We start from the raw sequence: 18,150 nt of genomic DNA, 5'->3' as shown, positions 1-18,150 counted from the left end.
ACACAGCCCACTAATGTTGTGTGACAGCTCATATTTAGAGCTGTCGCTATACGTTAGTCTGAACGAGCTAATGTTTGCCTTTGTGAATGCTGTATTTAGAGCATTGATACATCAAGTAGTAGTTGTTTCAATTTCCAAACAGAAGCATGTTATTAAGTCACCCTGATTTCTGTGCACAGATCCAGATGTTTGTCCAGCTACTGACCTACACTGTACCTATAGGCACTACTGTAAACTAAACATGACTAAACATCTCCATACACCAGCCCTGGTGTGTTTCTTGTTTGTTTGTTTTCCACAATTCGGACCTGTTGCTGCTGCCATTCTACATTTAGTTATTATTTCTTATTTTATCATCTCCTTCTCTTCAGAGGTACCATACTGCCATCGTCCTACTCAATCTATCACAGCCTCGGTACCTACAGCCCTGAAGAACTGGCTTTCATGACATCCCTGGTTCCGTCTCACTGGTTTAATCCATATGTGGCAGGATGAAGGAGGGCCCGGGCGGGGTTTGAAGCCTAGTCTAGTAAGAGTAAGAGTAAGGGCCCTAGTTTCTTGGCGCAGCGCAGGTGGCGCAAGGTAACGCAGCTGGTCTAATGCAAGTTTCGACCAGCGCAGCCTAGCGCAAAGTCAGATTGGAAGATTGGCAGATCGCACTGCGCTGAGATAGGCGTGGCCGCGCAGCAGGGGGAGGCGTCACAGATTCAGCTTGGTGCAGTGGAAGTTTTGTGCGAAAATGTCCCGCCGAGGTTGCGCTGAAAGCTCGCCACCTCCAACCAGGTCTACTCTCAGCGTAGGGCGGAGCGCAGCAGGTGCAGTGGAAGTTTGACTGACTGACCTGCAGTGCACACACGTCACCAAGACCTCACAGGCAGGTTTCCACAGTTCCAGACACATTTCAATGCAATAAATATCCACAATAACCACTATTTAATGCAACTAACGGAATCAACACGTGAATTTATATCTATATAGATTGTCCCGTCACATCTGACGTCAGATCAAAGCAGAGATCAAAGGCTGTCGGTGCGTAAAGGAAACTCCACCTGAATTAACACAGCAGGGACGAACTGGCACTGAAAAGCAGCTGTGGATGTCCCAAGCAGGACTGAGGGTGGATGACTGTCGCTGCCGTGTTGAGATACCACCCTGCCCTTGTGATGATCGCTTTATTTATTTATTTACTTATTAATTCATTAGCGCGAGCGACCGCATCACGCAGCCGTAATGAAAAACAAAACACAAATCTTCATCTCTCTTAGTCCACCACAACAGCCTCGGTATCAGATAGTCAGTATATAGCCTACTACAGTATACTCAGCATCTCTATCACAGAAAAAAAAGAGAAAAAAAGAGACGGACAGAGAGAGGGAGAGAGAGGAGGACAGAGAGAGAGAGAGAGAGAGCGTCCTTTACGCTGATTTCATTCCGCATGGTGTTTGCTTATGTTGTGATTAGTGTAGCCTACACCTCTCATCTTGCTTACACAGGGTTTGAATAAATGTGAGTTTCTTTATTAGTTTATTAGTTATTAGTTGTTGTTTCTTACACTGAGCACCGGTTCTCAGTGTATCAGATCAATCCTGGTTAAGTATATTAGTAAACTCATTATTGGTCACTCTGAGCTCGGACCTCCGGACCAAAACAGCTGTTTCCTCCTGGGAGAGGTTCGGCCTCTGGCGTCGCTGTCTCCTCCGTCCATGTCAAAGTATAAAATGACAAACTTGCAGTGCGCATCACCCGCGGCGCAGTTAAAGGTGAGGAGAGGAGCTCCTTTGATTGGTGAAGATCCGAATCGGCTGTGTTAATCCCACTTCTCCTCCTCCTGTCTCCCTCCCGCCCTCTCTCCTCCCCCTTTGCCGTTTGCGCCGGTGGGAGGGACGAGGGGAGGGCTTGCGCTGGTCTAAGTCTGACTGCGCGGCCCACCAATCTTGCGAAATGGACCTGGGCCACACCCCGTTGGCGTGGCGAAGCTGCGCTGATGTTAGACTTCACCTGGTCTAAGAAACTAGGGCCCCAAGAGTCTGGTAAGAGTCATGTGCGTTGGGGCGGTGCGTGGCGCAGTGGGTAGAGCGGCCGCCCCATGTAGAGGCTACAGTCCTCGCCGCAGGCGTCCCCGGTTCGAATCCCGCGTCGGGCAGACCTTTCCTGCGTGTCATTCCCCCTCTCTGCCTCCCCATTTCCTGTCTATCTCTACTGTCATCACTATCAAATAAAGGCAAAAAGCCGAAAAATATACTTTAAAAAAGAAAAAAAAAGAGTCATGTGCGTTGACCATTCGACCAAAGGAATATCCCTGTGGCCAAGTAGCCAGGCCACATGATCAATTGGAGGTTGGACTGTCAACTGTCAGCATGGAGAGATCGCCACATTCAAGGCTTGGTGTGACAATCACCATCTTATGTTGAATACCAAAAAGACCAAAGAAATGATCTTCGATCCCAGGGGAGTGATGACCCACGACCAGGTGATTATTGATAATAATGTGATTGAACAGGTGCACACTTTCAAGTACCTTGGTGTTATGATGTGTAACTCCCTGTGCTGGAGCGCCCATGTTGATTATCTGTGCTCCAGACTAGCCCAAAGGCTTCATTTCTTACGCAGGCTCAGGCTGTTCGGAGTCCGACCTGAGATCATGCTCATCTTTTAGAATTCTGTTCTTGGTAGCATCATTAGATATGGAATGGCGGCATGGTTCGGCACACTAACAGTCGAAAACCAGACTGGCAAATATAGTGAAAACAGCAATGAAAGTAATCGGGTCAAATAACCAACCCCTGCCCTTGCAGTCTGTTTATGAGACTTCTGTAATCAGACAGGCAAACAGAATCTTGGGAAACGCTTTAGCAGAGGTCTTCAACAGGGGGTCCGCGACCCCTAGGGGGTCCGCGGAGGTACTGCAGGGGGGTCGCGAAAGTTTTGGTTGAGGGAAAAGAAATATGACAAAAGATATGGAAGTTATGAAAAAAAGATCTATAGGGGCGTTCCCTGCTGCTGAACATCGGATTTTTACATACAAGTCCTCTGTTTTCCTATAATATAGGTGTCAGGCGAGACTTTGTATCGCATCTGATACAAACACTGCGCACCGTCTCTCTCTCACTCTCTCTCGCTCGCTCACTCCCCCCCACCCCCCTCTAAAATCAGCCCGATGGCGGGCGCGCGCACACACACACACACACCGCAGTCAGTGGTGTTGTGTGACACTTGGCCCCTGAACCGTCAGCTACACAACGATGGGACTTTAGTTTTCATTCTCCATACACACTCGTTAATTAACAGGACACACTCATACGATGGTGACATTAACGTTATCATGTGCTTGTACTGTGATGTTGTTGTCATGTGGCTGTTGTGTGCTACCATGTGTTTCCTGTGTTGTGTTTGTTTGTATGGTGATACAGTCTTCAGTCTGCACTTCTGCCCACAATGAATTTCCCTCTGGGAGAATAAAGTATATCTTATCTTATCTTATCTTGTCACACATAGTCAAACCAAAATGTAAAAACAACAATTACTGAAGACTCTGCTGGTTGCCTGGCAACTGCTCCATGCCAAGTGTAACCCAGGTCCCATGTAGTTAAAATAAAGCTAGAGTGGTTAATACTATGAGACTGGGCCTGGGCTCGTTGTAGGAAAATACAACTTTTTTTATGTTACTTTTAGAATGTGTACCTTTAATGTTTACTACTTTAATAATAATGACCACCACAACTGTACTTTAAATGCAAAAATATTCCTTCACAGGTATTTATTGACACAAAATAAGAAATAAGATTCAAATGCATTCTAAGAAAAATAAATAAAAGCACAATTCACAGTATGACTAAAGAGATTTTGAAAATAGACTTCAGTTTCTTTCATCCTCTTCACACTTTCCTTTAACTTAAAAGAAAACCTTTTTTGTTAGACACTTTCAAAATAAAATACCTTCAGTACCTTTTTAAATACTTTTGTTACAATCAAAAACACTTTACTTTTCAAAAGAATACCTTTTGTTTTTATACTTGAAAATAAATAATATTAATCCCTTCTCAGAATCTTTAAGTTACCTTCAAAACAGTACTCTTTAATTCACAACAACACAAAACTCAGAAATGTACCTGTGGGCCCACACATTCATATGAAACACACTTTAAATGAGAGTTACCGTAAAACTTCAAATAATGGCCGAGTCCCAAATTGCCGCCGGTCCCAATTAACCGCCGGGTGTAGCAAAATATTTTTTATATTAAACGCCCACCCCATATAAACACCGGGTCAAACGTTGTTTTTTCTGGTTGCCAAAAAATATTCTCTGCAAATATAGCGGGTGTCTCTAGACATTAAAGTCGGCCGAGGACTGACGAGACGTCAGCTGGTTGCTCCTGCCCGGTCTGTCCTCCCCTCTCATCCGCACTTCAGCACCTGTCCTGGGCTGCACCGTGTCGGCTCGGCTCGGCTCGCTCCTCGTTTTAAATGACTTCACTCCTTTTTTTTTTTAAGTATATTTTTCGGCTTTTTTGCCTTTATTTGATAGTGATGACAGTAGAGATAGACAGGAAATGGGGAGGCAGAGAGAGGGGGAATGACACGCAGGAAAGGTCTGCCCGATGCGGGATTCGAACCGGGGACGCCTGCGGCGAGGACTGTAGCCTCTACATGGGGCGGCCGCTCTACCCACTGCGCCACGCACCGCCCCTACTTCACTCCTTTTAAAAGTAGCGTAAACAGCCTACTGTTATCTGATTACTCATGCGCGTATTTAGTTAGGCTATAGCTACGTTGCATTATTATTAGTTATAGACCTACTTCATTCAATCAACAACAACAACAAAAAAGAATAGAGGAGCGAGCCAACAGGTGCTGAAGTGTGGGAGAGGAGTGGAGAGACTGGGCGTCCGCAGGGTTTTTGCAACTTGCGGCAGATCAGAGAGGGCGGAGGACCGACATGACGGGGGTCTCGGTCTCCTGGTACCTGTGCGGTCCAGGGCGGTGGAGGTCAGCGAGACCGAGAACGAGTCCGCCCTGGCCGTATTTACAGTAATGCCTTGAGAAACACACGTATCGTTCCACCGCCGCCTGCCGCCACAGAGTGAAGCCTCTTTCCCCAGAAGGAGGTCCAGGTTGAACACTATTAATAAACGCAGGTCCCAAATAAACGCAGGTCCCTAATAAACGCCTGTTGATTTGAGCGATTTAAGCAAATAAACGCCCGGGCCTTTATTTGGTGTTTTACGGTAAACCCGTTGCAGGCCTGTTTATTGAAGCTTGTGTGCGGTGGGGCCTAAAAACTGTAATGGCCGCTTCACTCAAAGCTGAGCACAAAATAAAAGCACGTGCATGTGTATGTTAGTACTCACGAATCCAGGGTTTTAGTTAGTAGGGGTAGAAGGGGAATGGGGGATGAAAGTCTCACGATGATAATGGCAATGGCGGTGGCAATGATGATCCAAACACACATTCGCGGGCAATGGCGTAGCGAAGGAAGAAAACACACAGCAGCAGCAGGACTCGGCACGACACAGCCGAACGCAGAACAGGGCAGAAGAACACCGGCAGGGCCACCGGCTGGAAACCCGTCTCTCTCTCCAACGTCCGTCTCCGAATTGAGCCACAATATCAAACGCTATCTCATGTCGAATTGGCATTAGCTTTGCTTTAGCTTCAAAAATATCACAATGCAAAAGCTACGATATGCAGGCACATTAGCACTGAATGCTACCGCTAGCTAGCACGTCGCTAACCTCGTTACACATTCAGTCTCGGTTCACTATAACAGTTAGATATAGCACAAAATACAGGCATACACATTATATTCACCTCTTGCAGGTCACACAGAAGTTTATATCAGGACCACGAGTAGTCGACCTCCACGATAAAACTTAATGCTTCCCACACAACACGATGCCTCCTCTCTTTAGCTCTCTGGTCGATAGCTTCTGGCTCTTTCCTCATGCGTGCTCACTACTTCCCACACTAACCTGCGGCACTAGTCCCGCCCCTTACACGGTGACTTTACTCTGATTGGCTCGTGAGTTTTAACTAACCAAAGGTAAAACAGGAATGAAATGATTGACAGGTGACAGGTAACAGGTTAGGTTACACACATAAGGCTAGTTCGAGATGAACTGCGCCTCGTCTGGACGGTCGGCGAGAGCAGGCGGCAGCAGCAGGGGGCGGTGACAGAAAGCTGCAGTCAAGTCGGACAGTTTCCAGCCGCCGTCAATACAAATAGGAAGTCACCAAAGTATATATTTCTTATGCTGTACTGCAGTTGTCCAATAAATAACCAATATATTTCTCAGGATATAAGTTTGATTCAGTGTGAATATTTTTTTAAGCAGTATAGGCCTACAACATGAGATTCATATAATCTAGCATTATACAACGACACGTAGTGTTTGCAGTCCTAACTAAGAGCCAATCAGCTCATGATCCGGCGGGTTTCCCATCATGCCCTGAGGCTGCAGGCGGTAGCAGTCGGTGGAGAGCAACTGCGGCGCCTGGCTCTAAAAACTGCGGCCGCCTTGATCTCGTGAGGTTATCGTTGCAGGCGCGTGCATGACGTCAGAGCAAGTCGGGATCAAGTCGGACACAAATCTAACCGGCATGCTGATCACCGGCGATCGATTCTGCGCACGCCTGGCTCAATCTCGAACGCACCTAGTAACACGGCTTCTTCCTCTCTATTTTTTATCTCGGATCACAGATATTTCACCGATTTAATGAACTTAAAGACCTTTATATGAATTTATCTTTTAACTATAAATAGTCTTATTTACTTAACTGTACATTATATTTATGCTTTTAACCAGCACACATTTGAACAGTTTTTAACAATTATGAACTCTATTTATTTATGAACTTTTTTAATAAAGCATATTATTATACTGTTAATTACTTTTTATGCTCTGTAACTTATATGATTTTTGTGCAGGGCTACACAAGGAATAGGTTTTTTATTGATTAACAAGATATAGCTAAAAATGTGTTCATCAGTGAGCTATAGATGTTCTGGTGGGTGAATGGTGCTACCCACCAACTGAGGTCCAGTGTTGATTTTACAGATTGATATCAGGGCCACTTCAGGCATATTTTAATCGTATAAGACCAAAATCTGATCCTTTCCATCATAAATTCTGCTTTTGCTTGTCCACTTCAGCCTGCTAGTGTTGGAGCAGCACACCACTATCCTTAGACAGCTCTATAGTGTAAAGACCAAGCGAAAATTACAAGGTGTCTGACAATTGCTTCTGACAAACAAGTTGGCAAAATACATGGATTTTGACAGAGCCGTCATCTCTCCCCCAGTGTAGAAAACATTCATGTAGCCGGGGCACACAGACACACTTACTTTCTAAATGAGAAACATCACCCGTGGTAGGTCATTAGATGTCACTAATTAACATCAGCTCCAAAATTAAACTGGTCTGTTGTCATGTTTGTGTCTGTACTCGTCAGATTGTTTGTGAAGTGAAAGGGGCATCACTGTATAATCACGAGCAGACTGTTTGTGGAGTCCAACAGAGTGACTCTGATGGTTTTTGATCACCAATCACTTTAGGTCAGTTCACATCATGTCTCATTCTCCCAGTGCAGCTCTAATCTCCATCATCTTATCATCATTAATTATAGTTTTGGATCAAGTAGCTTGTAAAACGAGCTGACCAAAGAGTTTCGGACTGTTTTGGTGAATATAAGACTGGACTGGATGTCAGCAGATATTCCATATTAAAGAACTCAGATCAGGATCAGGGCCAAAAAAGCATGATGCTACTAACGGCAGCCTGGTTCCATCTGTTTCCAGGCTTTATGCTAAACTAAGATAGCCATCTGCTTCCTGTAGTTTCATATCTATTCTTGGCAAGAAAGCAAACAATTGTGTTTCCGTAAGTGTTTGATGATTGCTTTTAATATCTTTTACATACTCTCTCTCTCTCTCTCTCTCTCTCTCTCTCTCTCTCTCTCTCTCTCTCTCTCTCTCTCACACACACACACACACACACACACACACACACACACACACACACACACACACACATACACACACACAAATGCACGGTGAGTTCTGAGGAGCCCACAATACTCAAATTGGTTTGTTTGAGCCCATTACAAGTATAGCTCAGTATTAATAATACAACCAAGAAGCATTTACATCCATAATATTAAAAAAAATAAAACAGATGCCCTGGTTTAGTTCTGTATCTTTTGGTCTATGTGAAGGGAGCTCATATCACCATCATTGCTGCTCCACACTCAGATTCACACCCAGGTCTGTATAGAGACGTCCTCCCAAGACGCTGATCTGGTTTCAGTCCATCAACTTCCTCTCCTGGGAGTCCCTCCCCCAGTCGTCATGCTAATGGCTGAGGTTAATGGAATATCATTAGGGAACACTATCGTCACTCTTGGCTTGTCCTATTTTTAAAAACCAAAACAGACACATTTTATTTGTCTTTGATGACATTTTTTCCCAGCATGAATGTAAGTTGTCACATTGTGGAGAATAAATCCAATATGGAAGAAGGGGACTGGGAGAGATAAAGAGAAAATATATTTAGATGGAAAAATCAAAAATTGTGTGCTCTTCTCACACTTTCAAGAATATCACACTTTACAGGCTCCATTAAGAGCTGTGACCGTCATGGAGAGTGAAGATACCAGGATGTTGGCTGGATGGAACTGGTCCCCTTCACCTTTCAGGGTCATGGTCTGCCATTCTTTAAAGTCTCCCTGGAAAAAAAACAAAAACAAACAAAAAAAACATTTTCACTGGATGGCAGATGATTTCCTGTACCTGCCACCTCTGTGCTGCCGGAGCCAGAGAGCATGCTGGGAGCAGAGGCGGTTAACCACTTACACAGAAGGTGTGAAATGACCGGGAAATTGGCTGTCTCAGTGTCCTAGAAAAACCTGGAGGTGTTTCTTCCCCCCTTGACACTATATTGATTCAGGAGGTCAGCAAAAGAGCTTTGCTGCCCCCACTCTCATGTATATATATCTATATATCTATATTAATGCCATGTCAGCAGAATAGCAAAAACAGGAATACGACAAATTGTCAAGACTTACATATGATAACTGCTGTGTTATGACTGTGACAGGCCTGCATTCTTCTAACGAACCAAGGAGATGAAGAAAATGATTGGACGCTATTAGTCACTGTAAAATCATAATCAATAACCCACATTTTCAGTGTCTGACTGGTTGTTTATTGGTCTGTTTCATTGGTTTTTATGATGCATGCTGCTAATACTTTCAATAATAGTGGATATCTCTGGTTGCCTGGCTTCTTCAGAACACATATTCTTGCAGCACAGTCTTATCTCTGATTGGCTGCTGTGTTTGTGTGTGCAGACGTCAGGAATCCAGCATCCTAGCTCCCTTTTTCCATTTGCTACACAACTAATTGTGGAGGTTTTTATGTTGAAGAACCGAGTGCAAATCCTATGACTGTCGTACTGGAAACACAGTATGAAAGCATGCTCTGTTTTCAGAGTTTTATAAGATCTCGCTTCTCTATCATAAGGATTCATTCCCTGGGAAGTGGACCACATAGGGCCGCCTGCAGAGGCTACATCTCTCAGCTGTTGTGGCATATGACAAAATAAGCCAGTCATTTCTTGTTTAATGATATAAAAACACACATCATGAGTACTGATATAAACTACTTCTGTGACTATTACAACTTATTTTGCAGATATTTCCTCTTTTTCATTAACAATGCATTGCCAGTGTTGATTGGAGGAAAAGCTAAACTAATGTTATTATAGAGTATTTCTGATGGAAACACCTGCAGGCTTCAGGCTGTTGATGAACTGTTAGGTTTTTAATCCAGGAAATCTCCATGATTTCACCCGTTCCTATTAATCTGATGTAATTTATGGTGTGACACATTTTATGAGTCCTCACAGTCAGGGAAGAGGGTTAGGATTAGATTAGATTACAGCTCTTTGTGTAAATGTGTGTGTGTGTGTGTGTGTGTGTGTGTGTGTGTGTGTGTGTGTGTGTGTGTGTGTGTGTGTGTGTGTGTGTGTGTGTGTGTGTGTGTGTGTGTGTGTGTGTGTGTGTGTGTGTGTGTGTGTTCTTGATGTGTTGTGATTAGACGTCCTCCAGTAGATTACTGGTTTTCCATTAGGGAAAGTCTGATGGTGGAATAAAACCAGTTGACTAAACACACTGGTGATCACAACCACTGATAGATGTTAAAAAAAAAAAAAAAAATGCAGACCCAAGATGCAGGGGAAAAAAACAGCATCTCTCCACCATCAGTTACTTTTGCTTTGGTTGTGTAACTGAATTCACATGAGTGGTGGCAGAAGTAAAAAATAAAGCGGTCTGTGTGGTGTTGTCAGACAGTAGCTGTAATAAACAGAGTAGAGGAAGTAGAGGTCACAAACTGTGAACACAATCGTTGTTTACCAATTGTCAAAAAAATCTCTAACAAGAAGAAGCAGAAAACTTTAACCTTTGACGAGAGGCCATCAGGAATTTGTTTTGTGTTGAAAATTGAAATGATCCTTTCATGCTAACTACTATTGGCTATGACATTAATAAATGCAATACCTGCACACAGCAAGGGCCATGTCACAACAGAGGCAGCCTCCTCTTCCTCTCTTCTTCTTCTTCTACTTCTTATTCTTCTCTAGACGCAGCAACAGCCGATCAGTCATTTCATATATTTTTTTTTTAGTAGGTTCAGTACAAAATGCCATGATAATTGCACTTAACATTTAAAAAATGGAAACAGTGCTTTGGAAAATGTGTGTTAAAAATAGTTCAACGATGCTTTCTTGCTGAGCGTTAGATGAGGAGATGGATGTCATTCTCTGTATTGCAGCGACTAATTAGTTTAGATTAGCACAGAGACAGAGAGCAGGGGTGATACAGCCAGCCATGCTCTGGCCTAAGGCAACTAAATCTGCCCACCAGACTTAAATGTTCAATTAAAACAGCATCTTTTTAGCTGCCAGATGACCTGTTTCCAGTCCTCATGCTGATATAAACTAACCAGTAATTGGTACGAGCTTCATAATTTATGATTCAACAATTAGGCTATATGCGTTATTTATTTAAACTTTCCAAAATGATTTCTTTAAAGGGGCTACGTGTGAGATTTCTGTAATTGTTGCATGAGAAGGGATTCACGGGTGTTGTCTCATAATACAAGAGATCATTATACAGCTACAAGTCGCTATTAGAAGGTCATATCCACCGGTTCACCTCTGGAGACAGATGTTGGTTGGTAAAGGAATGAAGTTTGATACTGAACTTCCTCTAGACAGAGGGGGGAAAGGTTATATCTGGGATTTAACTGTTGGTAACTGTCGGTAAAGGGTTAATGGCCTCTGCTTGTGTGCAGGAAGGTGGAGCATAGTTAAAAGTGGAAACACACACACACACACACACACACACACACACACACACAGATGGGGCAGCAGTGGTGGTGATGTGGGCACCAGCAGCACTTAGAGAGGGTCTTACTCAGCACTGATCATTAATTCATAACACACATCTCGGATGGAAGTTGAGATTAGGAACCTCATCTTTACATTACAGAGGGAAAAAAAAAGACAAACTGAAAATTGGGGCGGAAAAGAGAGAGGAAATGAAGGAAGGGTTCATTTGGACTGGTGAATTTCTAAAGCAGAGAGGATTGCCTGCGTGTTTCTTGCGCTGTTTCTAAAAACATCCACCCTTCCACATCACGTCCCGTAAGGGGAATATTCGATTCCTGCTTGAAGCCTGTCTCATCTTCCCTCTCTGCACTAAAACTTTGAACTCCCCTGACCCCAGCCCCCGCTTGCCAACACTCCCAAACTTTTCATCTCAACGAATGAATAAAAAATGTCTTACTTTGATGAGAAATGTCAGACAAATCTATTTGTTAGCCTGTCTCCCTATGAATAGACTCTGGGCGAACAATCAATGGAATTAAATGAGAGCGACACATAATACCCAGCCGTTAATATGTTTACAATATAAAAATGGAACCTTCATGAAAATGGATTAAATTCCTGTGTGTGTGTGTGTGTTTTTTCCCCCCTTACCCCCACCCCTACTCTGCCTCCTCCATCACCAGCCCCCATGCTCGCCCCCACCCACTCCTCCATTATGTGTGGCTGGCTGTCTCTCTGTAATCCACTGTGTCTCTTTGTGGCTGTACAGCATGTGGCTCAGCTGCACTTTGGCCTCTAATGGACCCAGTCAATGGGGAGAACTGCCACCCTGTTGTCTCTATCCAGGTCAAGTTTGTAAGTGTGTGTGTGTGTGTGTGTGTGTGTGTTTGGTCGGTTATGTATGTTTTTTGTTTGCATGTGCTTGGTGACAGAGTTATGTACTGTATATGTGTGTGTGTGTTTTTTATATATATATATATATATATATATATATATATATATATAAAAACGGAGGTACTCATATGTTTATTATATATTTATTTTACTTACACTAGCTTGATAGTATAACAATATATTAATATTTGTTTGCTGGATTTGAAGTGGTCACATTCAAAGATTTCCATAGTTGGTCTCATTTTTAAAGCAGAAGTAAGCGGAATGTTTGTGTTAATATAAGTCTTAAATAGTTATATCTTCCGACAGCAATCACTTCTATAGAGTGTTTGGTCTGAAACACGGGTCTGTCAGTCACTCTGCTCTGCTGTAAGCCGAGGAGAAAACTTTCCTTGTATCCTACAACCTTTATCCAATGAGGAGAGAGAACGGCATGAAGGGCTGTGTGTGCAGCCAAGGGATGCGCGTGAATGTGGTGACGTAGGGACAACGACCAATAGATCCATGACGAGGGCGGGGACTACTAACTCCATCTGCTGACAGGAAGTTAGCCAAAACCACCGGATTGCTTACTTCTGCTTTAATGTTCTGTTCCTGAAATAAATGAGTTTATATGCATGCACTCAGTGACACCTGTGCCTGTGTGTGAGTGGGTGACAGTGTTTTCAAGTTACTCTCCATGCAGTATAGAGCAAAATATAGAAAAACCTGCACAATAAGCCGCTAACTAACTAAATAAAGTTACTGTTACAGTCCTGAGAAAAAAAGATTGGATAAAACATCAGTGCATATTATTTATGAGAACTCTAAAAATCAGCTGACCTGTGTATTGCTACTGTGTGGGTGTTTTTCTCAAATCATCATTTGTATCTATGATTGTTTTATGAGCTGTACTGGAGCTGTAACAGACTGAATGAGTCACTAGTGGATTTGTTAACTGTCTGGAAATCTCAGTTAGTGTAACTCAGTGTAACTCATGAAACATACCTTTGCCTTTTGAATCTATAGTCCTCTTTTTGTTCAGAAAATGAACTAATAGACTCACTGACTTCACATTTTCATCTTTTCTGTCATGAAGTTGTGTGTGACATTAAGTGACTCTCTGAGGAGAGCTATAACAATTTACTGCCTCTGGTAAAAAACAAAACAAATAAATACTATCATTCATGAATTTGTTTGTATATACAGAGGTATGGCATAAATATGAATGTAAATGGAGCATATCAGAACACAACATATTCTCAAAATGATATGCAATAATATACATCATATGCTTCTTAATATGCCTGAGTTGTGTTTTTGCATGGGGTGAGCTTTAATTAGCATTCGCCACCACAGCAGAAACAAACTATGAAGACAACACACACTTATATACATAACTTTCAAGCTGATACAGCATACCTCCGCACAAACACTTGTCTGTTCACGCATCCAGCAGATACTGTGCAACATTAGCATCATTTTAAAGCCTAATTATTTCCTATGTCTGGCCTACATGTGAATTTAAAGGTGTTCAATCCAATATTTCCTCAACAACATCTGGATCTTTGGGTGTTAAAATGTTACTCTATATTCGCCAGCTTAAATTTTTACTGTGTATAAAATCACTTCCTCATTACCACACAGTACTCAACATTTTCCTTCTGCCACTTTATGTGAGTGTTTCAGTGTATCTGCTGTATAGAGCCCTCAAAAATACCACAATGGAAAAAAAAAGCAATGCCCACGGCCAAGTACACTTCATTCCCACAAAGCAATGTGTCATATTGTGTCTATGAGAAAATGACCATCGTGCATCTCTACAGCTGTCAATCATAGTGCAGGACGATGACCATTAGTAGCTTCCCCAGATCTAAATATACAGCTCTCATCTGAGTAAACTAGTGTTTATAAGTAAGTGCATGAATCAACAAAGGGGCAATTTCGGACACAATCTTTGTCTGATATTTGCTGCTGGGTAGATATTTGCATACAGTTTTTTTCTGCATGCAATGCCTGAAGTGTATATTTGAAGAGTTCATTTGCAAAAGCAGGTGCCATTTTGAAAAAAATGAGCTGAGGCTTTGTAATTATTCTTTGCATAGTGTTGTTTTCAATAAAACTTTATTTTTTTGAGATATGTCTGCTTTGTTACATCTCAAAGTCACTCAACTTTGGTTTGGCTGATATCACCTTATGTAAATAAAAAATAAAAAATGAAGATTCTAGAATTTTTTAAAAACGGAGTTATCTGCTTTTGCAAATGAACTCTTCATTTGCAAAATGCAAACTATAATAATGAGCTTATTAGATGCGCCACAGGGTGAGGGACAATTCTCTGTTTGTTTGTGAATGCGATCCATTGTTAAGTATAAAATGTATATTGAAGTCACCTTTATTGTAATTTCAAAAGAGGGGGGAACAATTCACAGTGCAAAGGAATTTTTTTTTCTTTCAGATTCTACACATCAGCTTTTCACACATCTCGCCTCTTTCAGGATTAACAGCTGCAAAAGTGCAAGGCTTTTTGTTCCAAGTTCACATAAAGAGAGACTGTGGCTGAGGGACTGTTTACTATAACTGAAGATACATCAAAACACCTTCACTCACTGGTCCACTTGTGTATGTGCTGTGCTGCTTGTGATTGTGTGGGAGTGACTGAATATATGCAGACAGCTGCTTCTGATTACTATAAAATAACTGTCACTATGACTCAGTGAAACATTTTAATGTCACGTCGGATGCGAGCTCATGTGGGAGAGCTTTGTGCATGCTGTCAGCTGCTACGGGCATGGTTATCAGCACAGGAGTGCAAATGTTTTGTGAATGAAGACTGAACTGACGTGACACAATGAAACCTTTTGTAATTGCATTACATTCGGAGAGGCCGGCTCAGAAAGTTCCTAGCTGTTGTCAGCTGTTTGAGACGTCTTATCAGCATGAGGGAGGAGAGGAAGCTTTTTTTGAAAATGGGAAATGAAGCTGAATCACCGCCTGTGAACTTGAGAGGCTGCTATGCTGTTGTGATCGCCATTAAAACAGCGTATCAACCCGTCCAAAACATCTGCATCATGGAGACAGAGGGGGGCTGTCTGCATGCCTGTGTGTTGTTACTGAAGCTGGTAGTTAGTGTGCATGTGTGTGTGTGTGTGCTGGGGGAGGTGGAGACAGGAGTCTCTTCAGTGCTATCTAACACAAAGAAGATAAAACTACTAATGGCCTGGGCTTCCTCTAATGGAGCTGTGTGTGTGTGTGTGTGTGTGTGTGTGTGTGTGTGTGTGTGTGTGTGTGTGTGTGTGTGTGTGTGTGTGTGTGTGTGTGTGTGTGTGTGTGTGTGTGTGTGTATTTGGCACATGCACACGTGCACGTATGCACACACCAACAAAGCTGCATTCATATCATCTCTTATTCATGGCTGCATTACGGCATTCAGGCCCGGTCTCTGTGTATTTCTATTTACAGCTCCCTCTCTCTGTATGTGGGCATCTATTCACATGCACCTACTGTTTCCAGGCTGCAGAGCAGCACGCTCTGGCCCCATGTGTGGTGATAAAAGATCCACTCTGCTTCTTCAGTGTCCAGCAGCGTCTCTCTCCTCCCATGCACATCACATCCTATCACACCGCTGCAAGAATTATCAGAGGTTGAGCTTTTCTGACGACCTGGCGCTTTCAACACTGTAAATATGTAATGTTGTCCTGGGTCAGGGTCAGGAAACAATTTGTAGAACAAGAGACACATTTAAAATGTGTTATTTTAGCCAGTGCACTTACTTAAGTGATGTATTTATCACCAATACTGAGATTGTACTTGACTGTATGGATTACGCAATCCAAACAGTAATATTGCAACACAGTCTAGTCCAGGCATCATCAAATGGCGGACCTCGGTCCGGACCCGGACCGAGTGATGGTTTGATCCGGACCCGAGACCAATCTCTAATAAGTTAACATTTTCCTGGAGCATTTTTTTCCGACGGGACAGCGGGCTCCAGTCAATACTGCAGCTTCACTCAATTGAGCCAATCAGATCGTTTGTTTACCCTGCGCGACCAGCGCGTCAGAGAGGGAAAGAGAAAGGAGACGGAGTGATGACAGCATGTCTTGCTCCAAAATTTTAAAAAAGTTGATGCTGAAGTCAAAGGCGAGCCACCGGGCGTTTGTGGCCGCCGTCGCCGCCTTGGTTAGGCGTGTGTGTGTGCGTGCGCGCGCGTGCGGGCCGTTCAGATGGGTCTCTTGTTGCGCGCACAAGCCCATTACTTTCATGTGCGCTCACAACCGAGAGCGACGCCGTAGTGGTGCGTATTCGGTGCACGTGCTTGTTTCCTGTTTCTCCGCCGGTGTTGTGTCAGACCCCCGGTTCTCCCTCGGTCTGTAAACTTTTTCACGTGGAGCTCTGCCCCGTTTGAAAGGAGAAGGAAGCCCGTATGCGGGAAGACGTCGCTTCAGACATGTAGAATGTGTGTTGTAGAAGAGAAACACCTATTTCAGGACTACTGACCAGAACAGAACAGACATATCCTGTGATTTTCAGCCTCCCTCCATATTTAATAGAAGGGGACAATGCAATGACAGTGCAGCTATCAAGATGCTTTTGACACCTTGGCCTCAAAAAAAGAAAGAAAAAAAAAGCACCAAACAAACAAACAAACAAACAAACAAACAGGGAAACCCCCTTATTTATTCTGTTTTGTTCTCTTTAATTGAAATAACAGGCCTTAAATTAATTTGCCTGGGGGCTACTTTTATTCATGGTAAAAAAAATAAAATAATTTAAAGCTAGTTGTTTACTATACAAGTGCACTATGTTAAATGTTTCCTGTGTTGAAAATTGACAATAGATATGAAAATGCACTTCGTTGATTTTATTTATTTGACATAGGGGTAGGCTATAGCTTATATATAAGACACCATTTGGACTTTATAAGGTTCGGACCTTTCACTTGGATGAAAGTTTAGTAACTGGACCTCAATGAATTTTAATTGAATACCCCTGGTCTAGTCCAAATATTGCAATATCATTGTATGGTATATTATTGTATGGCTTTTTTTAAAAGCAGTGAGAGTTGGGTTTATGATGTAATTATATTGTTATATTTTATATTGCTGGTGTAAGTGATGCTGCCACTAAACAGCAGTTTAAACTGAAATGAGGGTTGGAGTTGGCAAACGGCAAACTGCAAAAAACAAAACAAAAAAAAACCTCTAAAAATATTGTATGTGGTGGGAAATATCATCTGATATTGAATACTGTATCTGCCTAAGCCTACTTGAGTCTTTTCCATTTGTAAATCCATTTGTACCTCAGTGTGTATACACATGCATTAACCCTATGTATGCTATTAAAAGCCCCACACTCACACTGGTGTATTCAATCACTGTCTTTGATTAGACCTTGGTTCAACAATGCTATGCATCACTTCAGTACTTCACTGTGCACCAGTAAGAATAATAAAAATGTAATTTGTCCCACCTCAACAGGAACAGTCATTTCCACACAGTCCAGTCAGCGGGTCTCATGAGTCAAACTAATTACTGTAAAATCACATAGTTTGTTGTGGATCTGCAGGACCTTTTAATGTAATTTGTGACTTTTTGTCAGCAGATATATCAGTTAAAAGTAACTGATGTAACAGTATGGCTCTGTTGTGTTCAGGAGTCCCAGGACAGTGAGCCAGCATGCTGTACCAGACCTGATGCAACTAAATGGAATCCAAGCATCATTAATTTGATTATTATCACCTCTGTCTTCCGAGGTGCCTGGGCCTGTTACTTTACCTGTAAATCAGCCACTGTTAATAGAAATGTTGTATTTGTATTTATTACTCAGCCTTTTTAAGAGATGTCATGAAGGAGTTGTTTTAGCCCAATGCTCTGACTACATCTGGTCA

Source organism: Trachurus japonicus, chromosome 8 (genome assembly GCF_045865225.1).
Source record: "Trachurus japonicus isolate A0001 chromosome 8, Traja_1.0".
In the NCBI taxonomy this organism is placed as follows: domain Eukaryota; kingdom Metazoa; phylum Chordata; class Actinopteri; order Carangiformes; family Carangidae; genus Trachurus; species Trachurus japonicus.
This window is presented reverse-complemented; position numbering follows the sequence as displayed.